General features: G+C 28.3%; 1 protein-coding gene across 3 annotated transcripts in view; it reads left to right on the top strand.

The window, feature by feature from the left end:
- Positions 1-16,412, top strand: part of Tcf21 (transcription factor 21) — a 57,578-nt gene that overhangs the window by 2,314 nt on the left and 38,852 nt on the right. Inside the window, exons 1-2 of one of the 3 annotated variants that reach the window (XM_029486031.1) lie at positions 15,113-15,131; positions 16,289-16,358. The gene's annotated coding sequence lies outside the window, so the exon portion shown is untranslated. Of the gene's footprint in view, positions 1-8,483; positions 8,642-15,112; positions 15,132-16,288; positions 16,359-16,412 lie in introns of those variants that run through there. The other 2 variants (XM_029486032.1, NM_001162877.1) reach the window with 2 other exon arrangements.

Below are 16,412 nucleotides of genomic sequence, written 5' to 3'. Positions count from 1 at the left end.
ATATTCCTCGCCGCCGCCGGCCCACCGCGCAATATTATTATTATCCGCCGCACACGCGCACAGCGGTACACTGCACGACCTATCGTAAAATATGTATCAGCGGGTACACGACCCCGCGCGCGCGCGCCGATCGTGTTGTATCGTGTCGCGCCGCGGCCGCCATGTCGGTCCGATCCGTATTGTACACAAAGCAGCTGATCCTGATCGGTCAGATCGAAGTATCGAACCCCGCGCGCCGCCCCGCAGCCGTGTGCGTGGCGCGCGTAAACGGTAAACACACGCAGCCGGGGCGGCGGCACGTAATGTCGTTCAAAAATATTACGACAATATTAATAATACTAATATTATATCATCGTCATTGTTGTCGCCGGTTACGATATTATTAATAACAGAATCGTGACCATAGGAAATAGGAATTTGCCTATTCGCCCAACCGGCAATATCACAAGGTTCAGCTTATGATCTGGAATAATATATTATTATAATATTAAATGGCCGAATTCCGTTCGATAATTTATACGCCTAATTGAGCCCAATTGTTCAGCAATTGAGGCTCTAGCCATGTAATTTTCCCACGCAGTGTGTGTACAGACAGTTCTAACATTTTTGAAGTCTGTTAAATGGAGAGGAAAATATTTTTCAAAAACCGTTCCGCACTCAATCGGGTTATTTTCCCGATCGAATTAGGCGTAAATTCGGGTCCATACGTCCGTCCAACCATGCCCCAACGCTTTTGGAAAATATATAAATGTATAACACGCGACTTGTATGTCTTGAAAATCTCGTACAATTTTTTATGTACGCTATAAAACTTCTGAGAACATTAGCAAATAATATATTATAATTTATAATATAGCAGGTAACCCAAGGTCTGTAACCCGGAGTCGTTTTTTGAATGCCACGGTTTGTTTAAAATTTACAACACATAATACACCATTTTATTAGGTCTATAATTGTACTGAATGCTAGCGCAGTGGCGTAGCCATGATTTTTTTGCGGGGCTCATCAACTTTTACACCTTTACACATTAAATACGTACTATAGCACAGAAAGATAGCTGAAAAGTGTGAATACTTATAGTACATTTTTAAATATTTTAAATACAATTTAAGACTTTTTAAGCGACTATCATAGTCCATAGACCATTAAAATAATTTTTTCATTATGCCGGTGCACTATTTTTTCTCTTTCTGGCCCACGCTCGCAACACAGGTCACACAAGGCCGTATTCAAAAATTTTTCGGGGGGGGGGGGGGGGTCCAGACCCTCTCAAATACGGCCTTGAGGTCACAGACAAAACGCATTCATCCAAAATTATTTTTTTTAGGTCTGAGTAATCTTAATGTAAAATCATCCGTTACAATAATAGTTGTATAGAGCAATGTTTCCCTGCAATTTTTTTGCAATGGCAACCCATAAATTTAATCTTTATTGGGTTCGCGACCCCCTACTAAAAAAAAACTCAAGTATATCCTAAATAAATAATATTTTTATTATTATTAATTTCATCATTGAATTTTTATAAAATACAATACCTACTTGATAATAAATACTTAATAAATAAATAAAATAAATTACAAAAAAATACAAAAATACTGAAATAAGCGTAATCGTAACCACGAGTCGCGACCCATCAAAAAAATGTTGCGACCCATGGTTTGGGAAACGCTGGTATAGAAAATAATATTTTTGACGGTTTTACAAATCAATTTGTTTAAATATTGTTTCAAATCAATTTAATATGTCTACATTAAGATTTGCGAATTTTTTTTTCATTTTTTTTAGTAGAATACGGAGTCAAATTATTATTAAATAGTATAAAGTTGTTATGTCAACCCATCAAAATATTATTTTCTATAATTTTTGTAATATGTGATTTTACTCTAAGATTGCTCAAAAACATTAAAAAAATTATATTTTGTGTATGTGAATCGTGAATGCCTTTTTTTCTATATTGTGCGTGGGTTTGAGAGAGGAAACAAAATATATTGCTCCAACATTCTCTTAAAGTATTATCTCTTCAACATACATATTATTATCTCTATCATACATATAGATATGTACTATATGAAGAAAATTAGAAAAAAATAAATACACTGTTGCTTCTTATCGCCTATCTCATTAAAGTCTCATTCTAATTATTTTTTATGATAATCACTAATTATTACAGTAACCGACGAAAATGTAAATGCATAGATACTGTTGATATAATTATATAAATATATATACTACGATATAAATACATAAGATAAATTATAATTATATCTGTCACGTATATTAATTTTTTTGTTGAGCAATAAATTATTATATTATTGTTTAGATACATTGATACATAGTTAAAGTTAAACAGCAGTGGTTTGTAGCCTTGTAGGGTGATCCGGGATTTTTATAAAACACCATTGGATACCACGAACAAAAAAAGGTTGAGAACCACTGAGTTATTGAATAATAATAACCTATGAAAAAAATAAAAATAAAAGTCTCTTCGTGTCCGATAATGTGACATTGTGACCGAAGAAAGTCAGTACTGGCGTATAATATTATGGTATTTTTTATTTCGTAGGTATTATAATGTTTTGAAACTTAAAAGTAAACCTTAACCACCGTCGCATGCGCGCATTGTCAATGACCATCAGTTCTATAAGCCATCCGAATATCCGATTTATTTTATTTAACACATAGGTATTCTAAGAATATAAAATAACAAAATATCTGCGGTTAACAATGGCTCAACGGCTCCAAATCGCCATTTGTCATCAAAATATAATAATATCAATGTTATTCACCAATATTTTGTATTTTTTTTTATCCAACGTATATGAGTGATTCAAAACCTCTGAATTCGAAAAAATAATTTCACTGTTTGTATATAGTTGCAAGGGGGTAGGGAACATATTATTTATTTTTAATTATTGGAAAGAAGGTCTTGAGTTTCAACGTCCTAGTATACCTACACAGAATGATTCATTTAACACAAGGTTAAGAGTGCCTTATATAATGGGTGTCTTACATTAAATGGATCACTCCGTATAGTCTAGAGACAAAATTTAATCACACAAAAAAAAAACGTTGGAAAAATGAATGACGCGATTGTCAATAATTACTTTACATTTCATGGAAGATTTTTCAGTCACATTTTCTAGCAGTGCTTTTATAGTTTTATCCATATTAATTATTAGTGATTATTATATATTTATGATAATAATATTATATTGCATACATTTAAGTTTTCAGAAACATCTTTATATTATCTATGTATAAATATACGACTTTTATCAGAATTACCTAACTCAAAGATAAAAGAAATAATAATTTATTCACTAGAAATATACTATAATAATATATATACATAGATACTTCAAAAATATATGTGAAAGAACCAAAAAGTAATTTCAATAAAATGCAAGTTTATACAGCTATTCCAATGACGAATAAGGAAATATTGAACATGTATCGAATAAGAAAAGGACGATAGCCGAAAGGTTAATAAAATAAAGAAAATATATATGAACTGATGGCGCAATATAAAAATATATTTCTATATCAAATTCTATTAAAAATATATTGGCATTGTTCAGTTTCTCGAATAGAGAAGGGAAGTATAGCGTGGAGACGATACAAATAAAATATAACATTGAAGAAATATAATAAAAACTAAAAGGAAAATTGAAAAACGGTTTTACGAAAATTATAAACAATTATAGGTATTAGGTAATTATTAAATTATGAACATGTAAGACCGAAATACGCGATGGCTCATTCTCTATTGAGGTACCTATCCACAGTATATTATATAAAATATGAGATATTTTCAAAGCAATATAATTTAACAATATACAACATTGTATAAAACAATTAAATTTTACTTGAAAACTTATAAATTATAAGTGAACTTTTTTGAAGGAGCCTTATAGTTTATAAATTATAATATTAATAACTACAAAACGTAAATGTATGGATAAAATTACTAAAATTGTTATTAATACTAAAACAACGCGTCTTCATTGATGAATGTAGAATGATCTTATATAGTGATGTGTCATGTGCGATCAAGAATCCACCAAACTCGGAAAAAATGTATTTAATAAAATCAAGCACTATAAACACATTGTTGAAAAAATATTCTAGATAAATAAAACGAATTTTTGACATGCTTAAGATAAGTGTCATTAATATAACCTATATTACTGACAAATTGTACAATATGTCAACAATTAAATATTAATAAATAATGTATTAATGTGTAAAATATGTCATATTATATAGTAACTAATATTATTGGTAGTAACACTCAAAGATGATCAAATCAACACTATATAGTACGCTTTCAGCATAAATAATTACACAACGTTCAGATTATATAGTAAAAAATGAACAATAAATGTTTTGTTTCGACTTTGGACATTTTCAAGTAATTCGAAATAACAACGACAATGGTAGGTTTAACACTTTTAATACAATTAATGCAAGAAGAATTTGAAGCAGATGACCCTATGAGAAACATCAACAATACGAATTTATATTTTATAGGCTCTAGCAAGCGGTCGCTATAACTGTTTAAGTATATAAAATAAATCAAGATAACAATGGTTCGTCAAAATCAGAATGTTCCAAGAGATTTACCACAATGTATTTATATTTTAGACTATGCGTATGGTCGACCCAGTCAAAAGGTTCACTAAAATCTTTGTATAAGGATAATAGTATACTGCTACTAATATAATAATATATACATACAGCTTTGCAGCCTAAACACTTTTTGATAGTCACTTAAAACTTCACATCATAACATTGTTCAATATAACTATTCTCCGTCCTGAATGTACAGGCATCTTATGTAACGGACCTCATACCAAGGCTTAAACAGCACACATCACTTTGTAAATGCCTTGATCTTCAATATGTAAACATTTATTGTTGCTACAAGGTCTATAGTTATTTATACGTAGCTAAGGCGTTGTCTGCTATATTATTTAAAAAAATGAAATACCTAAGTCATTAATATTAAATGGTACAATATAATATTACCTAGGTATTGAAGATAATTATACAATTTATCATTTTAATATAATATATAATTGTATACAAAAAAACATACATATTAGATTGTATACAACATATTTTAAATACAGTTATATAATATAATTATTCACAGAGCTTGTAATAATATTATATCTTAAATCCAAGGATTATCTAAATAGAATAAAAATATAATATATGTATTAGAATTAGACATTAGTAACTTATTTTTGATTAGATTATCCGTTATTCGTTTTCTATATACTTAAGTTCTTAGTGGTTGTTTGTTAAATTAGGTAATTAGTGTGCGTGGAGATGAATTTTTGATCATATTCATAATTCACCAACATGATAAATACATCTTTTTTATATATAATATTAAAACGTTATATTTTTTTGGGTAATTAACTAATATAAATTTTAATACATTTAGTTTAAAAAGTAATTTGAATTTTTTCATTAATCATTACTGATAAGTTATCAGTGATAACTATAATATTAAACAGTATATATTTTCAGTTAAATCTTTACTAAATAAAAAAAAAAAACAGTATGAATTATTTTTTTGGGGGATAATATAATTAGATATTCGATATCAACATATTATTAGTAATTAGATACATTTGCATAAAAATCAACAGTGTAAACGAGAAATAAAACATTAGTGAAATAATAGCCTATGGTTCGAAAGATTTTAGAGATTCTGTACAGGAGACGTTTGACAGGGGTGTCATCGGGATGTTTGAGTCTTGAGGGTAACGTGCGTTGGAATAGCCTTTGCAGGACTCTTTCAACCATAAAGAATTGCGTATATACAGTTAGTACATGGATTGAAGAGAACACTATACGATATTCGAGGATAGGGTGCATAAGGGGTGCAATAAAGTGCTTATCGAGAGGCGATATACCAGATGGAAATCACGTGATGACCGAAGGATGAATCCCTACAATTTGAATGCGTCTTACAACATAATATAATACCTCGATATTATGCTTTATATGTAGAGTTGTGAGAGGTTAAGTACTTAAGTGAGACTAGTGAGAGCTATTGTATAAAGCCCGGGTGGTTTAAATTCGACGACCACGATCCATAAAATATATATTGTGTACATTTGTACACTATATAGGTACTACGGTACCTATATTCCTACTCGAAATCCGGTAACCGCGATATATTCCGTTGTCGGTCATTTTTAATTGAATAGGTACTCGTACGGTTGCCACTGATCGTTTAATCTACGTACGCCTACGCGAAACGATTTCAACGATTTTCAAATATTCGATCAAACCAAAAAAGTTACACCGTTTGCCGTGAGTGCGTAAATTAGTGTCGAACTGCACGTTTGCACTTCGAGTGGTTATCATAATATATTATATTCACTGCAACACATCAATCGCATACAATTGAAGTGGATTATTATTTCACCAATATTCGACTACGTATGAAAAACATATTATACAATACCAAAATTATATACCTATACAAAAGAGACAATATTTATTTTAAATTTTAAGTATATATACCTATATATATATATACATATATATTCCATGTGGTATGTCGATGCATGGTATATTGTGTATACATTCGTCATATTTTGGGATTTAGCCATACAATTTATTTATATTATATTATATACTATTATATTATTATTTAATATGTAAAAATCTCATGTCAAGGTGTTTATGGTCGCACTCCTCCAAAACAGCTCTACCGATTTTTATGAAATTTTTTTTTGTACATTTTGTTAGGTATGAGAATAGGCCGTAAAGTTTTTTCACCCTCCTAGGTCCAACCCAGCTAGGGAGGTGCTCAAAAGGGGGATTTTGAGATTTCCGGTGAAATTGTTGTTTTTAAATGATTGTTATTGGTTATAGGAGAAATAATTAGTAGACATTGGTATTTATTATTTGGTTTCCATTGGTTAATTGAGCAGATCAGGACATCAGGTGCAAGCATGCATTAAATACAATTTTCACACATTGCCTACTAGATAAGCCGTCGCACATTGCAGATATATATTTTCGTTCTAAGTTGATAATTGGCCCAATAACATGTTCCCCATTATTAGAGCATATTTTTTTCCGTATACCTACCACAATATTATAATATTACTTATGCCCCAATCTTCATATTAAAACATGCCGAACCAATTATGGCCAGAATCACCCTTATAAAAGAGTTTTGAAGTTAGTTTTCTTTCCAAGTTGGACTTTTTCCATTATTAGCTAATTTCATCCAGTAAACCAGTCTTACATGTACCAATAACATAACTTTATATTTAAAAATTAATTATTTATGTGATATTTAATTTAAGAATTGTAATTGTATCATTGTTAATATTTTCATATATCTGTAATACATCTGTACTCCAGCCTTAATGTTATTTATTTTATATAAATAAATAAATATTGATACATATTTTAAATCGAGACATAGATGCATATAAATTACTCGCTTCAAACATTGTATTTATCCTAACAGTGTATATGGAAAAATAATATATGTTATGTCTCAGATAGAGACTACGATTGCTAACTCGTATAATGTCAAATTTCACACAACTTATTAGTTGTGAGAATATTGATTACTTATTAATTATCACAGTTATCTTATGCATTTCATTACTTCAATAGCCAATATTATAGGATTATTTGAACAATTTGGATTTGTAATGCACAGTATTAATAGGTAGTTTATATTATGTAAATAGTAATTAACTATGCGAATATGGACTTATAAGTTCTCTTATATACCTAAGCATAAATTATTATGTTTATAATCTGGTAATATTATATTTGAATATAAGATAGGTTTGTACTAACAATCCAAACTACGGAATTATAGGTTTACGTATGGTAAGTATGCCTATTGGCTAATACCCATTCACGAATACGACACATTATTATAATAATATGATGCAGATAATAGAAAGTGTTTATAACTATATAACATTATTATGTAGTTCATGTTGGCAGTGCCAATCATGCCAAATCATTAAATTTAGTTTGTCTTTTAAATGTTGCAATGTAAATGATAAAACTTGTTAAAAATGTCATACGTTTTTTTTATATTCACCGTTTTTTCTTTGTATTGTGTGACCTTTGAATCATAATATATATCTTGTCTAGCAGAACCTATTGTCCGTTAATAATTTATTATCTCCAACAAAAGGTCTAGTTTGGGTCAACGGACTACTGTCTGTGTAAGTGGGATGAGTTCTATACAAAGGTATTTCCCAGTGAGAAGCTAATCGACATTTGCCGTTTTATACTATAAGACGTGCAAACGGCGAAATGCTAGGATGAGCTGTCGGAAAACTAAAAAAGTCCATCCAAGTATGCCAAATTGATTAATGTCCCATCCGTCATAAAATAATATGATTATTATTCTCATCTCATTAGGGAATATCTACGGTAGGTACGAAGGCATTGTATTGAAGCTGCCGTTTAATTAATTTCAGCTAGCTGTTGATGACGTCTTCCGTCCAAATACTTTTGATCAACAATTTATAAAGAGCTGTAAGCGTGGTACCGGTACGAACATTAACCAAGTTTTTTCTTTTGATACTTCTTTGAGTAAAATGTATTGTTCAAAGTCTCTTACAAACACTTAATAATGGTAAGTTCCATTATTATTGAAAACACAAAAAGTAAGACAAGTAAACAATAAAAAGTTTTTAGTATTATCCTGCATGCGTCAAGTCCTCCAGAGATGAATTGAATCAAACGTTTGATATTTTTAATTTTTGTTTTAAAATGCATTATAGTTATGTTAGTTGTTGCACATATTAAAAATATTTCTATCATAATTACATACCTAGTATATAGTATATACCTACTGTTAATAAACCGATATTTGTTAAAATATGTTAATGAATACTTCAAAGTTCGATTTTATTAAAATAAATAATTTTGTCCAGCATTATTTTTCACCTGTACTTTCTAAAGATTATATTATAACAATGGGTTATACTTAAATAGGAAAATATTTTTAAAAAATAAAGTGTTAGTACTTACTTATTATAAATATGGTTTTTAATTAATTATTATTTTACTCATTGTGGTAATAGTTGGTACCCTATAAGGCTATAAATATAAATAATATTATTTTAAAACTACTCTACAAATTGAACTTTAAAACATTTTTATGAAGTAATCCATACTTCTGAATTGTATGATATCAGATATTCCTATTAATATAAATAATAGGGGAAAAAGTTATAATACTCGAGTATAACTTCCAGTAAAATGTATTTTCTGTTAAAGCGTGCGGTTGAATTTTCCGGAAAAAACGTAATTTTGTTGTTGACATGCAATTAGTACCTATGAAAAACTTTGTTTGCTATTTTATAACACAAAAATACAAAATGCAATGTAAGGAACAATTAATAGGATCTCAATGACTCATAGTCGAATACTCGAAGTTCGAACATATTATACCGATTACCGGCTACACACTGTATACCTATATCGTCTATTACCTATATTTATTTTTACTTGCATCGAATGTTCATTATTTCAGTTCTGAAACTAAACCTTAATAGCTTAGGTACCTATATATTTTTTTTATTATAAAATAAAAAATAACAGCTAGGTAGAACAATTAAATATAAAGCGTCAGCGCCTCTGTCACATTGATATTAATTAAATTTTATCTTTATTTGACCATACGGGACTAATCATTTAACACTTTTATAATAATTGTGTATGATATATTATTAAACATTACTAATTTAAATATTGTTTTCACTTTATTTTCGAGACTAATATTGTCATACTTAGTCTAAAAAATGTATACATACCTATTAAATAAGTTGAACATTTTGATAATTGGACGCACAAATATTTTTTTACAGATTATACCTCTGTAAGCTATTTGGTCGTGTTAAGTCTGAAATAATGGCCACAGTAAAAGATATGGGACTTAACGGATGTTGTTCTAAATTCGCTGACAACCCATAAAATAGACGTAATGGGTGACGTGTCTTCGTAGGGATTTAACGTTGACATGACACATCTGGCGATGCTCTTAAAAGAAAATAATCAACGATAATTTTATTTTTTTGTGGTGTTCGGTTTATGCAAACTCTTGTCTCCCGAGCAGCATACTGCAGTAGGTAGTGCAGTATTACAATCCTAATAGAAAATGTATATAATTAATGTTTTATTTCGATTTTTAGATCAACAACTTAATTATCATAGTTTATAATATCATTATTTTTTTAAAAACCACTATATTATTAATAATAAATAAGTCAAGAGGAAATTAAGTCAGAAATATTTTAACATCTGAGGTATTAAATGAAACAAAGCTTAATACTGTTACTTCTATTAATCTTATCAAATGAATATAAACATAGGTATTATTATGAGTAAAAAAAACATTTATCATAATTGTAAAATAAATAAATATATTATTTTATTTATTTATTGCCATTCAAATGATGTGTTAAATTGCATTTTTATTCTAACGGTTATTAATTAATATTGGTTTTTATTTTTATCTAACTTTTCAAAATTATTTTGATAACGTTTTATGTTGAAAGTATGGGGATATCTTGTGACTTAATTAATATTTAGTTCTTATAATAAGTTATAACTTATAATATATCAAACTGCTATCATCAACAATTTCATTTAAAACTAATTATTATACAAACATATTATTAATATAATATACCTAATCTAATGTTATGTTGTAACTTGTAACTTGTAAGAGAAAAATAATATTTCTGAATTAATTTGTAATCAATGACGTCATAGAGTTCATCGAAATTAAAAAAAAAGTAGTACTTATCTAATATTAATAAGAACATTTATATTTAATTTTATAATTCAATTTATAAATATTTTTATTTTTATCATACTATATCATACATATAACATAACATAATTGTCCAGATAGAAATGGTTATGTTGAAATAATGTTTTATTAAATAAAATATATTATAATTTATAACACACTTAAGATGTATTTCAAATAGTATAAACTGTTATAAACTGATTTTCAAATTTCCAATACATCATATTATTTACTAATAATTATTAATTATTCATTATTGTATATAATAATTTGTAAAAAAAATTAACATTGGTCATAAGTTATATGCAAAAAATGTTGTTAAAATTATTAAGAAATTTAAAAATTCGAAACTAACCATACTTCAGAAATACTATCAACTACCTACCTATGCATTATATATTTCACTTCAAAATGTATAATATTGTTTTTGATAATAATAGAAAATTCGAATATTTGGTATTAATTCCCACATTTACGGTACGAAATATTAGTAAGTACCTAATAACTTTTTATGTGCACTATTTTATTTTACCTTGAAAATATTATCTGGGTATTTTTTACGAACATTTGGGTTTACAATCGCTTATAACATTACTTTTAATACACGCTAGGCACTATATAGTATATAATAAAATAAAAATATCAACTCCTAAAAAAAAAATAACTAGATACATTGGTTACACAATATATAAGCAATTAAAAAAGTTAATGGTTTAATACAAATTAATAATTATAATATATAATTAATCCATTTTAATACATTTTTTAGGGTGGTTAGAGGTATTTAATAAATTAAATAATATTTTTATTCACAGCTTCAGCTTAAAGTCAAATCCAAATTCCAAACGTAGTAACGTGGTATCATCTATGCCAAACCAATCAAACAATTGGGATCATATCGCTGAAAATTATTTTTATCGAGACAGTTAAGTTACGAGTATTTCTAACCAACTTTTAATACGATATATCATAAGTTTTATGTATGTTACATTGTTGATGAATGACGGTAATATACATTTATATAGGTATATTATAAAATATACAAAACAAATATTTTAAGAATATGCAGTTAATAATTATATTCATTACTGAACTAGTGAAGATTAATGTAAATATATAGGGCATGATATCATAATTTAAAAGTATTTACAGAAAAATAAGTCATGGTAAGTATGGTAGATCTTTAGTCTACCTATATATTATATATTCAGTGTTCATAGATTATAGTATTATACACAGAATTAAAAATAAAATTCACTATCGTACCTATTGGTATATATCTAAATAACAAAATGTAAACCGTTACACGTTATTACTTATTGTTATTATCAAAAATTATTTTATTTTAAAACAAAAAATAAGTCAATAAATATTAGTTTACAATTTTATATTGGTCTCGAAATTACAATGTGATATTATCATTAATTTTGGTAAAATGGATATACATAAATTACCAGTTGAAAACTGTCCACACAACGTTTACTAGATAGATATTAGTTCGCATGAAAACTGTTAGTCTGTGAAAATTGATATCTACAAATGTGACTACACGAAGATTGCCTAAAGGGGAATTTGTGAGCTTATTTAAGGAACTCAAATTAATGAGAGTATAATTTATAATACCTAGGTACCTATAATATAGTAATATGTATATAGTATTATAGTATATACTTAATACTATATATATTACATCGATAAAAATAAAAATAATAAAATAGACACTAGTATGTTTGCAGGTAGCCTTTAATCTAGGAACTTAGGTAAAAGTGACACTAATTAAAAATTATAAATTAAGACATAATTGTTTATTTCATTTTTGGAGAGAATTGTTGAGGATTATGTTTTCTGTTGTATTATGAACTAAATTATTATGAATTTGCAATATAATCATTTAGAGTCAATACACAAAATTAAAAAAAACACGGACCCCCTACTTAAGATAAAGAAAAATCTATCAAAGGGGAGGAGGGCACCATCAAGAATCAAAAACTAGCAGTGAAACAAAATACAGTAAATAATAATGATTCAATTAAAAAATGTATTAAGTAAATTTTTTAAGTTTGTAATATAGATTTTCACTTCACTTTATATATTATGTATTGGTCAAATGTTCAATAAGTATACTGAATAAATAGAATAAACATATGTTTAATAGAAAACATATATATATATATATATATTCAATATATTTCTCAAATATTGGCCATATCATTAATATTTAAACAATATTATGCTCTGTACTTAATCAAACAATTGAAATTATTATATTTTCAAAACATAAATATTAATGTTCTATTTTTAAAATACTATGTACTAGATATTTTGGAATTATGAAATACTGTGTATTTATGAAATGTAATGTGCACCTCATTTTCAACATAATATTATATTCAATATACACTAAATATATTTCAAAAAGTACCTATGTTTTAGAATATTGTAGCAATGTTTGATTCCCTTCCAAAAAATGATCTCAAAATATTTTGACACATTCTGACAATTATGTAAATATATTAATATAAATATTTATCATAGGTTAGGTTAGTTTAATACTTTTAAAATATTATTTAGTTATTTGGGTGTATAATATTATTATGTTGTAAGTAGGTAAAACTATAATAATATTAGAATAAAATATCTAAAAAATCTTACAATGCGTTGTCTGATTGAATTTCATTATTTTATAGTTTTGTAGATAATTTTTTAATTTATTGTTCAGGCAATTATCGAAAGAAACAAATCAATGACCTAATAATTTAATTAATTATATATGTACGAGTACGAATGTAACTATGCAAAACATATGTTTCATTTAACATTAACACTGTAATAGATATAGGTACCGTAATATGATTATACTTGTTCATCGTTATAGATAATAATAGAAATGAAAACGTGTGTATAAAGAATGATGATGTTATAAATTGTAAGCACTACAAATATTTAATTAGATACATAATTGATTGAAGCGTTTCTATGAGTTTATGAAGTAAATATGATACTTTTAAAATTATTCCGAATACTTTTTGTTTAGTTAGATAGAACGATGAATTATTGTTTAATTTATATACTAAAACTAAAGATTATCTATATAAGTATAGTTAGTAGAATAACCGTAAAAATAATAATCCGTATTTTTTATAGTATCCATGCAAAGATTTTGCAAGATCTATTAACATAGATTTTCTGTCAACATGAACGTAATTGTAGATTATCTGATAAACATATTAATCAATTTGTCACGAAAATACCATACTGTTGAGCGATTAAACACAATATTAATATGTTTAACAATGCAAGAGCAACTCTCACGAAACTACCGTCAATGAAATATTATGTATCATATTACTTTTCGCATTCGTGCGGCACACCAAACCGTAGTCGCGTACGATGGTTATTAAATGATGAATGGTCGAATGTGAAAAAAAAACAAAAAATATATAAATATAAATCTACGTTTTTCGAGTAAAATAACTTGCAGTAATAAACATCACTGCAGCGAAACGAATGCAAGATTAATAGTGAGCAGACGAACGAAACCGTTGATTGCGGGGTAGGCAGTATAGTCTCCATAGGATGGAACTGTTTTATTTACTTAGGCGCAGACCCCTAATCGTACGTCTGAGACGTACCTATTAAAATAATACGAGCGATGACCCAAACCACCCTCCCACGCCGACAATGACGATGAGCTGGGTGTCACATTTAAAATTTTCGTTTCAACAACGACTATTCGCGCAGCTGCTGTCCGCGCGCGTAGACGTCCGGAGATAAATAATAGCATAACGATGATTATGGTGGTGATAATAATAACATCTCACACCATACGGAACATAATATTTTGTATGGGCGAGTGGTCCGTGGAGGGTATAAGTATTAAAGTATGGGACGTATAGACGCTGCACTCGCCGCAGCATTTACTTACTGTCGAGAAATCACCACCCTCCGTCGATGCGGTTGTGTTTGCCGACCGCTCGTTGAGTTATTATTATATTATTAAATTGTGCGGTTATATTATTATATTATCTGCACTAATGTTGTGTCTCGTTGAAATCGCCTCTGAGCAGATTACACTTTTGTTTACCCGATTTACATAACACTCGAGTGTTTACGTTTGTATGGTATACTAATTTAACGTGCGCAATTATATCTGCATACCACCTACCGTTACCATATATATTTATAAAGTCACAGATTTCTATACCATAGGTGCCTACTACTTACTAGAGACTTGAGACTCTGAACGAACACAAAATTATTTAAGGCCGTTCGGTATATGATTTGAGTCAGAAAAATCGTTTTGCAGGTAATGAAATTTGCTAACTTCTTAGGTAATAATATATTGGTATAATAATGGTATATGATATTGATATTACTGACATATTATCCGTTTCAATTCGCCAACTGAGAAAATGGTAAAACACGTTTTAGTAAGTACATTGTATTCATCTTTAAAAAAAAATCATTGCAAACTATTATAATTATTTATTAATTCATATTTTATGGTTCTTTTATCTTTTCTTTATGGTTCGAACAGCACCTGATGTATTTATGCATATTATAATGCCATATTAGTAGGTACAGTAATGGTAGGTCGCATCACATAATAATTTTCCGCAATTATATGAACGGTTCACTACTACAACAGTTGTAGGTACATATGGAATAAATAAAATGTTGTATAATAGAGGAGATAAAATTAAAAATTAACTTTTATTTAGATTTTTCAATATTTTATTTGTATAATAATATATGTTAGGCATAGTATATTATTATAAACCATGATGTAAGGTAAATAATAAAAATACATTTTATTTTTCGCCTTTAGGTAAAAGTGTTGGTATGAGGCACGGTCAACAATAATGTAATCAACGAAGACGCTATGTATAAATGTGTATTATAACGGCATCGTTAACGCTTATACTGACTCGGTCGTAATTATTTTGTTTACAGTATGTTAATAGCCATACGGTTGCACAATTTAAGAACGATAATTATTACTGCATATACCTATAACTAAAATAGTTATAATAATAATTCAGACACACTCGCATATCGACGATTAGTTACCCTGCCATAAATCTACTTATCATTTATCAGCTGTATAGGTACTTAATTTTTAGAGAATTTCTATGATATCTTGTTGATAGTTTTCGGACGTAATTTCAAAAAATGAATTGTTTTTTGTTTTTTTTCATTCTTATCCGGTGTTGTGTATCCGTTTCATCACGTTTCCCATTGGTACGTTTACATTTGGACCACGACATTCTTTTGTGGGGGGCCCTTCGGTTACGGTTAACAGGCACATGTGGACAAAAATAAACTCGTATAGTCTACTGCAGGGTTGGTATCTATTTAAAACGAATAAAATCCTCCTCTAAGCATGTTCTATTGGTGGACAATTTTTTGAGAATCCGCCGAGACTCCACCCATTGCATTAAATCGGAAACTTCTTATTTTTAGTTGCGTAGAGCCTCTTTTGGATCCTGAGTGTGTTTAATTTTGCTGTTGGATGCCGAGCGGAAAATTCATTGTAAGTGTATTTAATTGTACGAAAATACAATATATTCTGTACTAACACAGCTTT

Source organism: Acyrthosiphon pisum, chromosome A1 (assembly GCF_005508785.2).
Source record: "Acyrthosiphon pisum isolate AL4f chromosome A1, pea_aphid_22Mar2018_4r6ur, whole genome shotgun sequence".
NCBI classification, from domain to species: Eukaryota; Metazoa; Arthropoda; class Insecta; order Hemiptera; family Aphididae; genus Acyrthosiphon; species Acyrthosiphon pisum.
This window is presented reverse-complemented; position numbering and strand designations above follow the sequence as displayed.